This window comes from Mytilus edulis, chromosome 10 (assembly GCF_963676685.1).
Source record: "Mytilus edulis chromosome 10, xbMytEdul2.2, whole genome shotgun sequence".
NCBI lineage: Eukaryota > Metazoa > Mollusca > Bivalvia > Mytilida > Mytilidae > Mytilus > Mytilus edulis.
Genome location: NC_092353.1, coordinates 9,940,084 through 9,956,763, shown reverse-complemented (window position 1 = coordinate 9,956,763; position 16,680 = coordinate 9,940,084). Strand labels below are relative to the sequence as shown.

The 16,680-nt window shown below is 32.1% G+C and overlaps 1 long non-coding RNA gene across 1 annotated transcript; it reads left to right on the top strand.

Annotated features, from left to right (window-relative positions):
• The first annotated feature begins 6,347 nt into the window (after positions 1-6,347).
• LOC139493353 (uncharacterized) lies at positions 6,348-10,341 on the top strand. The gene is made up of 2 exons (XR_011656985.1): positions 6,348-6,462; positions 8,787-10,341. It is a non-coding gene; the product is annotated as an uncharacterized lncRNA (long non-coding RNA).
• The last annotated feature ends 6,339 nt before the right edge of the window (positions 10,342-16,680 follow it).

Here is a 16,680-nt window from a genome sequence, read left to right as displayed (position 1 = left end):
TAGAAATGTTAAACCCAAATTTGATTCTTTTTTTCAAAAGGTACATTTCACTCATCAATGAAATGAAAATTGTACAATAAATTTAAATCTATTGTATATATCATGATACCAGGTTATATAAAATACATGTTTTATATTATCAGATTATTACATGGCATTTTTCATATCGCATGTATTATCAGCCCTAGGTTCAATATCAGCCCAAGAGCCGCATGGCTCGAGGGCTGATATTGACCGAGAGCTGATAATACATGCGATATGAAAAATGACATGTTATGATCTTTTTATCATATGCTTCAACAGCAGAGAAAAATAACAGATTCATATATTGATCCTTTTACGTGGTTCCCGAAGATTAAAAAGTAAAAAAGTTTACGGCCGTCGGACCCAAAATTTGATACATTCAATATGAAATATTTCTATCAATTGCGTCAACAGAGAGAGAACAAAAAATATTTTAATATGGACGAATCTACAAAAAAATAATTCAACAATATACATAATGATCATTGCTTGGAAAAGTCAACTTTTTAAAGAAACTTTCTAAATTATGTTTCAGAAAAACTTTAAAAAAATGCATTTATTAAATAATTTGTTTGGTTTGTTTGTTTGTTTGTTTGTTTGTTTGTTCCTTTTTTATTATTTTAAACAATATACTTTCCAGTATTCAAGTAATTGTTTTGTACACCATTTTGTAATGTTTTTTTCACTGAAAACGTAGCACTGAGGTGTATTTTCCGGAATTGGCCGAGTATTACCGGAATGCCATGTGATAACGTTACGGAAAGACATGTGATAACAATCGAAGCATGTGATAAACTTTTCATATCAGCCCGCTAAGCATCAATTCACAAAATATGGAATTTACGTCAATTTAATGCTATTATCATACGGGCAAATTTATATGTTATTTAGTCAAAGTATATGATAAGAATTAATATATAATATAACAACAAGCTAGAACTAGAATAAAACTATGTGATCATAATAAAAAAACTAGCCTGTATGTCGGGGTCGAGTCGAAGTTAAAAAGAATATGACAATAAGGTTCCTTAAAACACAGAATCAAACATACATTAATTTGTATGATGCCGTTGCACAACCCACTTACATTTTAAACTAGAATGATTCCGTGTGCTTTGACACAAGTTACATTAGTTTTAGACATTAAAACAAACTCGTTGTTTTTCATTTGTGTATTTCAGGGCCTATGCAGTATGGGCTTTTCTCGTTGTTGAATGTCGTACGATGACCTATAGCTGTGTATTTCTGCGTCATTTGGTCTCTTGTAGAGATTTGTCAGACCCAAATTGCTTGACCATTTATGACGTATTTGCTTGGAGATAAATGCTTGCCATCATTGTGTTGTGTTCTCAATGTTAGTTAAATTGATGCGTCCGACGACTCTGATTAATAATGTCTCTTAAAGAGCCAATGATTTAGAAAACAATGCATTCTACCTGCAGAGAAAATCTGCATAACCTTAAAAAGAATGATTTGTGAGTGGAATGAGGACAATATAAAAATATGTGTAATGAAAAAAAGTATTTTATTTTTAAAGTAAGATAGTCATCAACTAATAATTCAGACTCGTCCATTTATAAAACATTTCAACTGAACCACTCGTTTTTAATTATTACTGTAAATTGTTTTGATCAAGTATTGATAAGAGCAATGTATTATACGTTATCGAATTCCGTTTATTTTCTGGTTTAAAATGTTTGCATAGAGACATTTAAATATGACCCAGTAGAAAAAAACATCAATAATTAAACTAATTACATGGGAATCCTTGTTTTTGAACTCAATATTCTATGAAAAAAAAAAATACAAATAAAAACAATCGACGTATGATTCAATGAAATTGCTTTCCGCTAAAAATAAAATAGGGAGTAGATCGGCGTGAACATAGCTTTTTTTAAACAAAATTTAAAGAAAACATAACACTAAAAGAAGGAAACTATGACATGATCAGATACTATAGATGGATGCGGTATCAATTGGGTTGAAGCTTGGCAATGCTTACCTATCAGATGAATGGACCTATTTTACAATACAATTTGTATCATCGCGGTAGCCATACAATGTATATTTCAACAATATATGAAAGGGAGATAAAAAGACCACCAATTGGTCTTTAGCACAGCGAGAAAATCTCGCACCCAAAGGCGTGTTTCAGCTGGCCCTTAAACATGTGTATCAGTTTACCGAATCGGAATCACCACCATCAGATACATCAATCATTATCATCACCATGATTACTGATCACCACTATCATCAACGAATCACGTATGTCAATAAAAATGTGACAACTGCATATAATGATGATAATAATGAATATAAGGCAGTCATGACATTCCATAATAAGTATGATTCAAAGGCAAATGGTGAGTATATATCTTCTATTGTTGGTTTAAATTTGAAACTTCATTGTATATTAATAGATGAAAGGTGTATAGAAGGGAAAGCATCCTGTTCATTATTTAGGACCGTCACCGACGTCAAGGTTAAAGCTGCTATAAATATAGATGGACCATATAGAAGTATTAGTTAGTAGAATAAGTTGTTTCTATTGTTGTTTGTAGGGGATATATTTCAGTATAAGAGTTTGCTCTTTTTCATCAGATAGTAAGAGATGTCTTTGAACTCTGTTTTTAACCGAATTTTCGAAGGAAATGTGGTTTATTGATTTTGCGATGTACAACGAGCTAGCGGGCGTCTGTCAAACAGTTTCCGTTAATATACAGAAAACGCTTTGACAAAATTTTCACCATTAAGCTTTTCAACATTGAGCTTTTCACTTTTTGAATATTGAACCCTTTCAGAAACTAAAAGTTTTTCATATTATGTGATTGAGTTATTACCCTTTGAACAGAAATTAATAAGTATTTGTAGAGATAGTCTATAATCAATGATTATATCTGTTCAATTGGTTAGTCAGGAGTTGTCAAAAAAATCTTTATAACCAAGGATTTGTATAGTAAGAAGTCATGTATGTTTTAAAGGCAGATGTCACAGTTGCTCAGCTATGTGGTAATTTTATTTTTGTTGTGTGCAATATAGAAAATATCAAGTATGTAAAAACATATTTATGCAGTTGAGTAGATCCAATGCAAGTGGTGAATTATTATATATATATATATATATTTATGTTTATTGTTTAAAGTGACTTATAGACCCAAAGGGTCGGGTGTCCTAATTATTGTTTTTATATCTTACTGTATTATATAATTTTTTGTGAAAACACATGTCACTATAATAAATAATTTACTTACTTTCTTACTTATATGCAAATGATTTCATATTAACGTCAGGGGCGGATTTAGGCGGGTGTGCGCCCCCTTAGATTTGCAAAGCATGGGTTGTCTTCAACTTATTTAAGTATCAGAAGATACCATTCCATCTTTTTTTACCATTCAAAGTATATAAAACAGACAGTTTAACAGAATAAACGTGATTAGTTTTCAACTAACCTACGATTTATTAAAGTTCTATAAATTATTTCAAAGGAAGGTGTCAAACGCGGAGCAGCGTTTGATGACAGATATAATAGGTTTTTTTTAGCAGTTAAAGTCAAAACAAATGTTACATTGTATGTATGGTTTTTATTATCAATGTTTTTGATAATCGGAGTTCAAAAGCATCCCTAACTCACTTTCAAAATTTCGCGGAACAGGGACCTATTGTTTTACCTCTTTCCGTCCATCCGTCAGTCAGTCACTTGCTATTTGGTCCGGAGGATCCACTAGAAAGCATACAAACCTATTACTAGTACGTCATTTTTGAATTCCCCCTGAAGATATTCGGTTGACTAATATGAATGTAACACCAGTTTTCCAGATTTATTTCATATGGAGGTTCAGCTTGTGTACTCCCGATTGAGGTCGGTTTCTATCCTTATTGTCTTCATTCCCGTTTTCTGGGAAATATATGGGGCTAGTCTTAATGAATAGAAGCTTACTTACGTTGTTTGTAGATTGTTGTCGGTTGTAGATTAAAGCTTGAAACATCAATATCTCGCTAATTTTACCACACAATAGTTCCAGATATCTACACATCACCCCTTTAGAAGAAAATTTCAATAATTTTACCTCCAAAAATATTTCAGCCCCCTAACCACAAATCCTGGATCCGCCCCTGAATGTATCTGTTCAAAATAACGTACAAGAGCCAGCTCAAAATAATATATATATATGTTTGTGTGAGGCTGGAGAAGTTCGGATATCCTTTTACTTGGCAATTGTTAGTTCGTTTTAGCTAGCTATCTCCTTGCATTATCTGAATCAATTTGTTTTTTATATTTTAAAGCAGACAAGGCTAATATATATACAGGTACAGGAACAACAAATTAAGTATTGCATGTACTGTTCATGAGAATTCATCATGAGCGTATTGTGTTTGTATCGATGAAGGGGGTAAACGAATACCGGGCCTGGTAAGAAATGACAACTATACATAATACTTTTCAAGATTGGATTAAAATTAATATTCTCCCTAACAAAATAAAGGAAATGATCACATGTAATGGCACACAAATCAATTGAATAAAACAGAAATGCACAAATACACAATAACGAAAGTGAAACTAGATATCCGTTGGAAATCCCCTTTTCTATTAAAAATATATAGTAGTAGTTGCGTTTTAAAAACTACCTTTGGTAGTAATTTTCTTATCCCAGGCATAGATTACCTATAAAGCCGTATTTGGCACAACTTTTGGGAATTTTGAATCCTCAATGCTCTTCAACTTTCTATTTGTTTGGCTTTACAAATATTTTGATATGAGCGTCACTGATGAGTCTTATGTAGACGAAATGCGCATCTGGCGTACTAAATTATAATCCTGGTACCTTTGATAACTATTTAAAAACATCTTTTAAATAGCTTTCTTTACATTTTATGAAAATTCAAGTAGTAAGGAGATTCATTTGGAAAATTTATTTTTTACCTATGCATCGGACATAAAAATTATTGTGAGACGATTGCGCAGACTTTATTTATGATTAATGGGCTATGGTCCTGATTTTATGCAGAATATTGAAAGATATTATAATGTCAAGAAATATATTTTTCATTATACACCATGTATACAATAGTTAAAAAATTGTTGCTTTTATTAAACAGCGAATAAAAAGTAATTAATTGCACCCTGTATTTCCTATAGAAAATTAAATGTAAATAAAAACTTCCTGTTCACATATGTTGCTCTCTTAAATAAGCAAACCTGGACCACGGGCCCAAGTGAGATTTTCTGATCACTTTGCGTCCGTCGTCGTTAATTTTTACAAAAATATTCTCCTCTGAAACTACTAAAACAAATTTAACCAAACTTGGCCATAATCATTATTAGGGTATCTAGTTTAAACGGCAATACTGTTCATGCATCAGCAATTAAAGTAAGATCTACAAATAAGTCAAACATGGCCAAAATGTAAATAAAAAATATCAGGTGAGCGACAAAGGTTCCTTGGAGCCTATAGTTTTTTCTTTCTCAACCTGTTTTTTGGATACGAATTTAACTGTCCTTCTGCATTATCAAGTAAAATACACCAACGTTGAGCATGTGCATTATCAATGGAAAACAAATTGACTTGCCTTGAGATGTTTAACCCTTTTAGCACCGTTCAATTTTCACACTAAAGATTAATTTGCAGAAACCACTTGATGTGAAAAAACAAATTAAAAAAAGATACAGCAGCAGGACCGAACAAAAAAGAATAGTAATGGTATAACTGTGACAATTAGAGTCACGTGGGGAAAGGCAAGATACCAACACACTGGAAAGGAAAGGAAAAACTCAAAGGGTATTAAAAAGTTGCTGTATTTTTTTTTTTGGGGGGGGGCAAAAACAATTAAATAAATATCTAGAAGACTGGTCATATACCGGCCTAAAATGTTGACATAAACCGTCCAAAATAACGATTTAAAGCAAGTCATTTCAAAAAATTTATAATCTTGTTAGTAAATATTCAAAAATAACACATAATGTTGTAGAAACCTTAAAATATAATTGCTCTGATATTTTTTGCAGATATATATAATAAAGACCTTAAAAAAAAGTCCATCAGTGTACTATGGTAATATACAAATTATTAATGGTCGTTTGTCGTCAACATTCTTGTTATCAAACTCGATTACACATTTTGGGAGTAAACATTTGTTATGACTGTACTTCTTATCGTGCTCTTCCCTAGATTAAACCAGTAGCAAGTTATACCATTATACTTTCAAACAAGGGAAATAATACATAATTATATACAATTGTAATTTCTAATATTTATGCACTCGGAAGTTCTTTTTATAAAGTTCTGTAATTGTCGTTTGTCTGGTAACTTAAGTCGCATGTGCGAACGCAACTAAGACATATCTAAATAACCACTTCACTTTAAATATTTTAAACCAGAAAAAGACGATGATGTTGAAAATAATATTATTCCAGTCATTTATCATCACCGCGATCAAGTAAGTGAACCGATTTTTCTCACTTTCAATAGACAAAATCGAAAATTATATATATTGGAGTACTTCTTTGCTCTGAGCTTCTTTGTTGACTTAGTTCTACATGTTCCAGAAATGTGTCGAAATTTGTACATACAAAGTAACTTTTTAAGTTCGGAGATTGTTAACTATATATATACTAATCGTTTATACTACATTTTTTATTTATCTCATGAATATACTTTATAAAGAAATCTTAGGAAGCCACACAAATTTATTTGTATTTATACATATATATACATACCATGCATGCATATATACATGTTATAATCGATCTAAATAAATGTGTCATTCGTTACGTATGATGTGTATTTCGAATGAGACACCCCACAAGAAAACGAATCAATACTGTACAGTTACACTGATATTTAGTGCAGTTTTTATTTGTATTTATACATATATATACATACCATGCATACATGTTATAATCGATCTAAATAAATGGGTCATTCGTTATATACGTATGATGTGTAAACTTGTAAACTTTCATTTATGTTTATATGGTTCGAATGTTTCTAAGTGAACTTTACACAAAACAAAATGTAACCGAATATTCTGATTAAGAGGGATAAAAAAATCCTTCTCTAGCGCATATCTCAAGCAAGCACAGTTTTATATATAAGTTGATCCAAGTGTACATCGATATTGATTTATCTTCACGGGATGCTTGATCATTCTTCAGGGGTAAATTCAGTAAAAAATCTCCCATTGACTTTAATGCTAATTTATGTATGGAAATAAATTTTTACCTTTAGAAATTAGAAACTTTCATATATCATTCATGAAAGTACAAATGTAGCCCTATATTTTGCAACAATAAAAACATAGGGTCATGCGACATTTTTGGGCATTCACATGGCCTTGTTTACAAACAATGTAGATTCGCACTGAATTCCTATACTGACCCCTTTTACTTTTCAACCCTGTAGGGGAAAAAATTAGTACATTCAGCATTTTTTTTTTTTCAACTCTAGTTTTGATCCATCTACCAAAATACATTTTATTACAAACATTATCTACCAAAACATATTTTATTACAAACATATCTACCAATCAGAAGAGCACATGACTTCAGTTTTGTACAGAAAGCTCCCCTCCCCAAATGGGTGGTCCCTGATGACGTATATTTATTTATTGAATTTACCCCTATAGGGAGCAACTATTCAACTTCAACAATGTTCAAGAAAGAGGGTTATTGTTTTTTTACAATATAAAAGAAGTGTTGAATGATTGCCAATGAGACAACTACAGGTCACCGTACGGCCTTCAACAATGAGCAAAGCCCATACCGCATAGTCAGCTATAAAAGGCCCCGATAAGACAATGTAAAACAATTCAAACGAGAAAACTAGCGGCCTTATTTATATAAATTTTTTTAACGAAAAACAAATATGTAACGCATAAACAAAAGACAACCACTGAATTACAGGCTCCTGACTTGGGACAGGCACATACATAAATAATGTGGCGGGGTTAAACATATTAGCGGGATCCCAACCTACCCCCTAACCTGGGACAGTGGTATAACAGTACAACATAAGAACGAACTATCAAAGTCGGTTGAAAAAGGCTTAACTCATTAGATGGACAAAAATACAAGTGGACGTGGCCGGGTACTTATACATCCCGACACAAAAAGACACAATGTACAGATCTGAGAGTCCTCGCATTTATCTGACAGCTAGTTCAAAGCCACTAACAACTAATAAAAAAACATGCATCTCAGGCTAAACTATCAAATTGAATCCTAAGGTTAGATTATTTTTCGCGTACAATTTAATATAGTTTTTCAACGATATCAGATTATTTTTATCAAAATTTAACACTATATAAAGGTATGGGGAAATCTGCATTCAGAATATTTGTGTTGTCATCTGTTTGACAAGAATATTTTTTTCATCAAATTAGGGATCCGAAATTTGTTTAAGGAACACACATACCCTTCTCTCCCATCCCATTCCTTGATATTAAATTGTCGTTCCCTTACTTGCTTACCTTACAGGAATATGAAAAAAGTGATGTTTTCCGACCCATGATTTAAAAGAATCCATTCTGTCCTTTTCGATTGCTTCGTTACCTGGGGGAACGCCCAAACGTAAAGATTAACCGAATGATGATTTGCCAGACTTATTTTATTTTGGCTTTTCGTATCGTGGTTGCAGTCAAACTAACTTGCATCTCACATGTTTGATTTATTTGTACATTATAATGTAAAACACGTTGCATAAGTAAATAAATATTTTGCTCATTATTTAATTTGTTTCAAGAAATATTTTTATATTTTACAGGGGTGTTAAATATGTGGATGTGTGTCCTGATAAAATGGTATGGGAAACAAAAGCAAAAGATACGTGTTCAAATCCTGATGAATATCATTGTATGTACGATACAGAATGTAACTTAGTGGAAGACTGTAAACCGAAACAAACTAATAACGAGATTGTACTTTATTTTATTGAAAAGAATAATACTATTTTCAGTCAAAAGAAAGTGCCTGTTATGTCCTCAAATGTTCATGACTATCATAAACTACAGCAGGTAACATTCTGTAATAGCGTTAGCCATAGAAAATCAACTCCTTCTAATGATGATGATTACGGTTTGAAAACATGCTGTATAGTATCTGTTATAGTGTGCTGTTTTACTATTGCATTGTCTGTAATCATGTCTTGCATACTATTTAGAAGAAACAGGTCTAAAGAGGAAAAAAAAGGAAATAGTGATTTCGAGGAAACAAGATTTCAGCTCAAAAATATGAATGGAGAGAAAAATATCACCCAGAGCCGCTTTGCACAAGAAAGTTCGTCAGTTGGACAGACGGTACCATTTCTTGAAAAGGAAAATGACATCTGAAAATGTGAATAAGAGGAATTTTTTTTATAGTTTTTTAAATAAACATAATTTTGAGAGTAAATATATATATTAGTCATTATAAATTAAGACTTTTAAGTAATTGTACGAGTTAAACGTTTTCACTTTATACTATGTTTTTGTTAGATAATGAGAATGGTTAAACACACATTTAAATTTGGTACTCATTTTTCGAAGGGTGCAGAAATCATAAAAATTGTCATGTCTCGATGTTCTTGGCATTTTTCTAAACAATGTTTCTCGTATATAGAAATTGTATGCCTACCCCCTCCCCAAGACAAAAAAGTGAAAAAGTGATTACCGTTTATGAACATATTTTATTCCAGTATTTTGTTAATTATACTGTGTGTAATGCTCATGTCGTTTCAGATTCAATAAGTATGTTACTGTAACATGAATATTACATGAAATTCATGTGAAAACGAGCTTATACATTAATCTCACGTTTTTATAATTGATTTCATGATTTGGATTAGTAAGATTTGAAAATTGAGATTTTAGTTGAATAACATTGATTAAAACTATATTTATTATGCAACTTACATAAGGGATTATATTCGAGGACAACGAGAATTTACGACAGCTTAAAGGGGTCATAAAACTATTTCCTACGTATTTTTTCACTCCTCTGAACTCTCAATTTTTTAAGATTTTCAAATAAATTTGAATATTGAACAGGTCGAGAACTCTAGATTTTCTGACGTCAGAATATATTTGCATAGTAATTTCCAAAACACAAGGCCAATATGGCCTTGAAAAACTGACCAATCGACTCAATGAACTACAATGCATTGTGGGCTACTACGAGTAAACTACTACTAAAACACGTGGAATTAGTGGGAAAACAGTCAATTAATATATTGTCTGGGACACTAATTTCCAAAGTTTTTATTCTGCAAATATATTTAATGTAAAATATATAACGTAATCTTCAATTTGCATGCTCAGATTAAAAAAATATTGTTTATTGGCTTCACGATTCGACTTTCTTTTTCGCCTTGCAAAAGTATTTGAACCGGTTTTGTGCATTGTTATCAATTGAACCTGCATTAATTTCACGACATGACACAGTGAAATATCCAATGAAGTGACCACTGTCCAGTAAGAAAATCATTTGAGATCTTTTAAACATGTATAATGTCATTGCAAAATCATTTCTGCCTAGAAAAACACGAAACTTTCATTGAAACACTTCTTTCTGTACTGAATGTGTATTTATTTTTTATCAGGACCTGAACTAATAGTAAGAACATCATAATATTCAGTATTCTAAAAGAAGTGTTATCAAAGCGGCAGGGGCGGTTCCAGCCATTTTAAAAGGGGGGTCCTAACCCTGGACAAAATTTAAAGGGGAGGGGGTTCCAACTACATGTCCCCATCCAAATGCACTGGTCGTCCAAAAAAGGGGAGTCAATCCCCCGGAACCCCGGCCCCTGGATCCGCCACTGAGTGGGTACGGTATATAGCTCAATACATTTTTTGTAGTTTCATCCATCGAGAATATTCGTTTGTTGCTAATTTTATCACAAAATATACCTCAGAGGTTTTTTTATCGTTCGGCTGCTGTTCTGTTGACATATGTAAAATATCTCCAATATTAAAAGTCTCTGGATCATAGTGGGTGCCATATTACTTATTATTTTTTTCTAAAACGTGCTTTGTATATAGAAATAAGAAGATGAGGTATGAGTTCCAAATGAGACATCTTTCCAACAAAGACATAATTTAGTAAAGTAAGCAGTCATAGGTCCAATGCTGAAAAGTAAGCTATTAATGACCCAAAAATTACTTGTGTAAAACAATTCAAACAAACAAAACAAAAAAACAAAAAAAAGCCCAATTAAATATATAAAAGGACAAGAAATATATCCCATTAAAAAAAAAATATTGAATAGGAGCCTGTATTTCAGTGGTTGTCGTTTGTTTATGTGTTACATATTTGTTTTTCGTTCATTTTTTTTTTTTTTTATATATAATTAAGGCCGTTAGTTTTCTCGTTTGAATTGTTTTACATTGTCATATCGGGGACTTTTATAGCTGACTATGCGGTATGGGCTTTGCTCATTGTTGAAGGCCGTACGGTGATCTATAAATGTTAATTTCTGTGTCATTTTGGTCTCTTGTGGACAGCTGTCTCATTGGCAATCATACCACATCTTCTTTTTTATTATAGATCCAATGCTGCAATTTTCACAAAACATATCAAATTTTCCACCTTTTCGCACATACATATGGATAAAATCATTACAGCTTATTTCCTAATGCATGTGGAGCAAAACTTTGGTTAGCTTGCTTGCTTTGTTTGTATATTGTACAAAATATAAAATATACAAGTTAAACTATGCCTATATATATATATTGTTTAAAGATGTCAATCTTATTTTCAAAGCTTGTATAAACAACTATACAAACAAAGCAAGCAACCCAACAAAAGTTTTACTTTGCAGGTTTAAGAAATCAGCTGTAATGATTTTATTCAGTTTGGCAAATGTCCGGGCCCGTTAAAAAAGAACAAACTGAAACTACAGTTGCTGACTTCACTACCTTAAAAAAAATGGGAACAGTTTGGAAGTCCCATATACTGAAATGTGACCAAAAAAATACTTATAGATTTTGTTAACACTGCCATGTATGTAAATATTTCTTCGCCTTTTTTACGAACACAAAATTCAAGGAGCCCACATTTGCCTTTAATTATCTATACGAACATTGCTGTACTCTTGAATATCAGCAACTTTATCGACGGCTTACTTTACACCAGTAAGTTTGTCTCATGGGTAATTGTGTTTTTTCGCTGTTGTTTCGTTGCTTCTGGTGGACAAATACATGAAATCTCTGTGCCATCATCAAACATGTTAATGGCTATATATCGGGTAATTCAAACCCTTTTTTCTTCGCATAGAAACAACTCTTCGTTAATCTGAGCATGGAAGTAATACTTTATATCACAAACTATAAATGAGGATACACAAAATGAAAAACTAAGCGAAATTGTGAATCCCGCATTGTACGAAAAAATGTGTTGTATTTCAGTAAATAACACGTGTTCTTGGTTGATTGTAAACACGTAGTAGTCCATCATGCATTGTGACTCATTTAGTGGATTGGTCAAAAACCTAAGTAAAAATAAATTGCGTCACATGTAAATAAACAATTACATGTGCGAGAACATAAGTATGCTAATTTATGCATTTCCATATAAGGTAGTGGTCCCGACCTGTTGAACCGATTGCTCACAGTTAGTTGGATATAGAATATCGAACCGGAGGCTAACTGTACATATATTAGTTATGCAGAAAACTAGACATTTCTTTACACATTGCTACCAATATGCCGGATTAAGAAATCAAGCTAGTAAGTGCTTTCAGTTACTGACATCATTTGTGTTGGTTTGTTCAACGTTCACTTCTAAGGCTGAACATCTGTGGTCATGTAGACGTTAAAAAATAATACATATCGTATTCACTGGTATTAAAGAGATAATAGTAACTGTAATTACGATTATCCCAATATGGCGACGGTAGATATAGGTAAAATCTTTACACTCATTTTTCTTAAATGTAGCATGCTTTTGTCAATAGTTACTCAGCTGCAAGGTTTATCTATACCAGTACATCATATTTGAATCGTAAAGGTGCACTGCATTAGTCTAAGCGCTTTGAAAATTGCCGTCGAAAAATTCGGGATGATAATCGTAACTCGGAAAAAAAGATAATCGTAATTATGGTATTTAAAAATGGAAAGATAATCGTAACTGGAAAGTGTTTTATTGATATTGACACTTAAATAAAATTGAGAATGGAAATGGGGAATGTGTCAAAGAGACAACAACCCGACCAAATAAAAAACAACAGCAGAAGGTCACCAACAGGTCTTCAATGTAGCGAGAAATTCCCGCACCCGGAGGCGTCCTTCAGCTGATATATATCTAATAGCATATAATGAAGTTATGTCGATGAATTATTTACGAAACGTTCCAACATCTTATGACATTTCTTTTTATGCATATATTATTAACAGTTCTTAGTAAAACAGCTACATATGTGTATTAATTTATGTTTTTTGATTGAGTTAAGTCTGCCAATTGATATTTTAACGTGTGTTTTTCTATGTTGTGATGTTATGCTATTGTTTTTTTACACTAGTAATTTTGGGGCCCTTTATAGCTTGTTGTTCGGTGTGAGCCAAGGCTCCGTGTTGAAGGCCGTACATTGACCTATAATGGTTTACCTTTTTATAAATTGTTATTTGGATAGAGAGTTGCATGTCTCATTGGCACTTACACCACATCTTCCTATATCTACATACTAGTATATCATAAAATTTAGTTTTTTTTAATAAATAATGCCGTTAGTTTTCTCGTCTAAAGTGTTTTACATTGTCATTTCGGAGCCTTTTATAGCTGTCTATGCCGTATGGTCTTTGCTCATTGTTGAAGGCCGTACGGTGACCTATTTTTGTTAATATCTGAGTCATGTTGGTCTCTTGTGGAAAGTTGTCTCGTTGTTAATCATACCATATTTTTTTGGCATTTTAGCTACTTCATGACTGTCACTGAAATTTCGATATCTCAGAAAATAACTATAAACAACACAAATTTAATTTTGAATTATAACAATATGACATCCTTTAAACAGTTAATGCTATATAAGAATAGAGAAAGGTTGGGATTTTTTGTGTATTATGAAATTAAGTAACGTGGAGTTCTTTGACAAACATGGATTTGTGTTCTCTTATAGTTTGGCCAAAAGCCCGAAAATGAAGAATTGAAGTTGATGTGGCTTTAAATTGTCTTACAAGGAATACTTATTCAAAGAATGACTGCAAAGTGGAGAATAAAATAACGCATATTCCGCAATATTAGAAACAAACTAATTCAAAAATTCATAAATACTCGGTATATGAAAAGTATGATGCATACATATGCATGGAAGATATTGTAGAGACAAATATTGAAGGTACTAAACTAGGAACATTTTTGTATTTGCATACTTGCCATACAATAAGTTATTTTCTATTAAATGAAAACAAAAATTAGCCTAACCTAATTGTCATGTATTTTTCTGAAGCACAAAATATTTGTTGTAAAATCTATAAAAATCTTTGTAATTAAACAAGTTCCGACTGTGATGATGTACATGTTATGCCTTCTGATGTAATTTATCAATATACATATTTGTGTGTGTTTTTTTTCAGTCCGTCAAGTGCTTCGTATTAAGACTATAGGTAAGGCTAAAAAAAAAAAAAAAAAAAAAAGTAACTATAAACAAAAGTAACAATAAACAAAAGTAACAATAAACAATAGTAACAATAAACTGTAACTATTTTAGATCCTTTACCATACACACTCCTAAAATACATGGGTATTTGATCAAAACATTTGAAGTAAATTTTTAAAATCATATATTATATCAGTATAAAATAGAAAAAAAGGGAATCAAAGGGGAAAAAATGGACGGCTATATTTATTGAATTATAAGGAAAAGGGAAATATGAACACTCATATCTACCGATAAAGGTATCAACTGTTAAATCCGATAATGCAGTTATAAAGTTATTGACGGAAACTTTTGTTCATTTCGCGCAGAATTTTAATATAAACGTGATATTGGAGGCAAAATATATATATGACATATGAAAATGTGGTATACGTGACTTTCATTTTGAGCAATGAATTGAAAGGATTGCACTTTTGGGATATGGGATATAGCTAATCCCCCCTCCCCCTCCCCCTAAAAAAAACAAACAAAAACGGACTTAAACGCGCACACAACATTGAAACTTTGAAAAAAATCAAAATATCTACTTACCACAATAGCTGTCTCGACAGCTGCTTCATTTTCCGTATCTTTAACAGGTTCATGTATATATCAAAAGGTTCACCAGCTAATAGAAATTTATTATAGGATATGCATGTCACTTGATGATCGCTGTATAACATCTCTTATATTATGTGATACCTCGAAAGCTTTTGATAGGGTATGGCATAGTTGTGGGGATAGAAAATTAATATCATTCATACACGTTTGAGAAATATGTGCAGTTCTTTAAATTCAGATTTACATCGTGTTAATATGAAACCCAGTCCCGCATGCAGCTGTGGCCACCCTGTTGAGGATAGTATACACTATTTTTTACAGTGCACTCTTCACAACGAAGCCAGAGAAATACTGTTTTCAAAATTAGAAAGTAATGCTATATCCATTGAGCTTCTTTTAGCTGGTGACGGTGACCTTTCTTTTCAGCAAAACAAAGACATTTTGAGTCCGTACAATCTTATATCAGAATAACACAAAGATTTAAAGCAGTCAATTAACATTCTAAATTTCTACTTTACAACCTTTCACTTCAGTCTAGTTGTTTCATTATTATTCCTTATTATATTGTTTTTTTTTTCTTTTTTCTTTTTATTTCTAATTTTTGTTTGAAGTATGTATTACATGCATTACTACTATGTTGTGTTTTTTTTTCGCCATTATCTAATGTACTTTGTGTTTATATTTATATTGGGAGAGGACGTCTCTAATGTTGTTATAACTTGTGTCCAATCCCTTTTGCTACTTTTGCAAGTAAAATATATTTAAACTAAAAGGTTATGCAGAGGCGGATTTAGGGGGGGGCAGGGGACCCGGGCCCCCCCTTTTTGGAAAAAAATTTGGTTGCTTATATAGGGAATCACTGAAGCGTGACCGGAGCGGGCCCCCACTTATGAAAATTTCTGAATCCGCCACTGTTATGCATATTGTTGTCAGTTATAAATAGATATACAAGTTGAAATGATAGGATTTTTTTTTACTGGGAACTCACTTTAGTCCCATGACTGTATATATATATATATAGGTAAATTTGTCCTAGATATTAACCTGTAAGTTTCTTCATTTATTTTTATATGCGTTTATGTCATCGTTAAACTTGACATTTGCATTTTTAACACACAAAATACCATTGAAATGCCGAAAGACACATTTATTATGTTTCAGTTACTATTATCCGATAAAGAAAATTACGATTATCAAAGAAGAAAAATACCATAGAGTTACGATTATCATCCCGAATTTTTCGACGGCAATTTTCAAAGCGCTCAGACGATTCCAGTGCACCGTTACGATTCAAATATGATGTAATGGTATAGATAAACCTTGCAGCTGAGTAACTATTGACAAAAGCATGCTACATTTAAGAAAAATGAGTGTAAAGATGTTACCTATATCTACCGTCGCCATATTGGGATAATCGTAATTGCAGTTACTATTATCTCTTTAATACCAGTGATATTGGTAGCTAGAATTTCGAAAAAAAAAGTAACTGCTA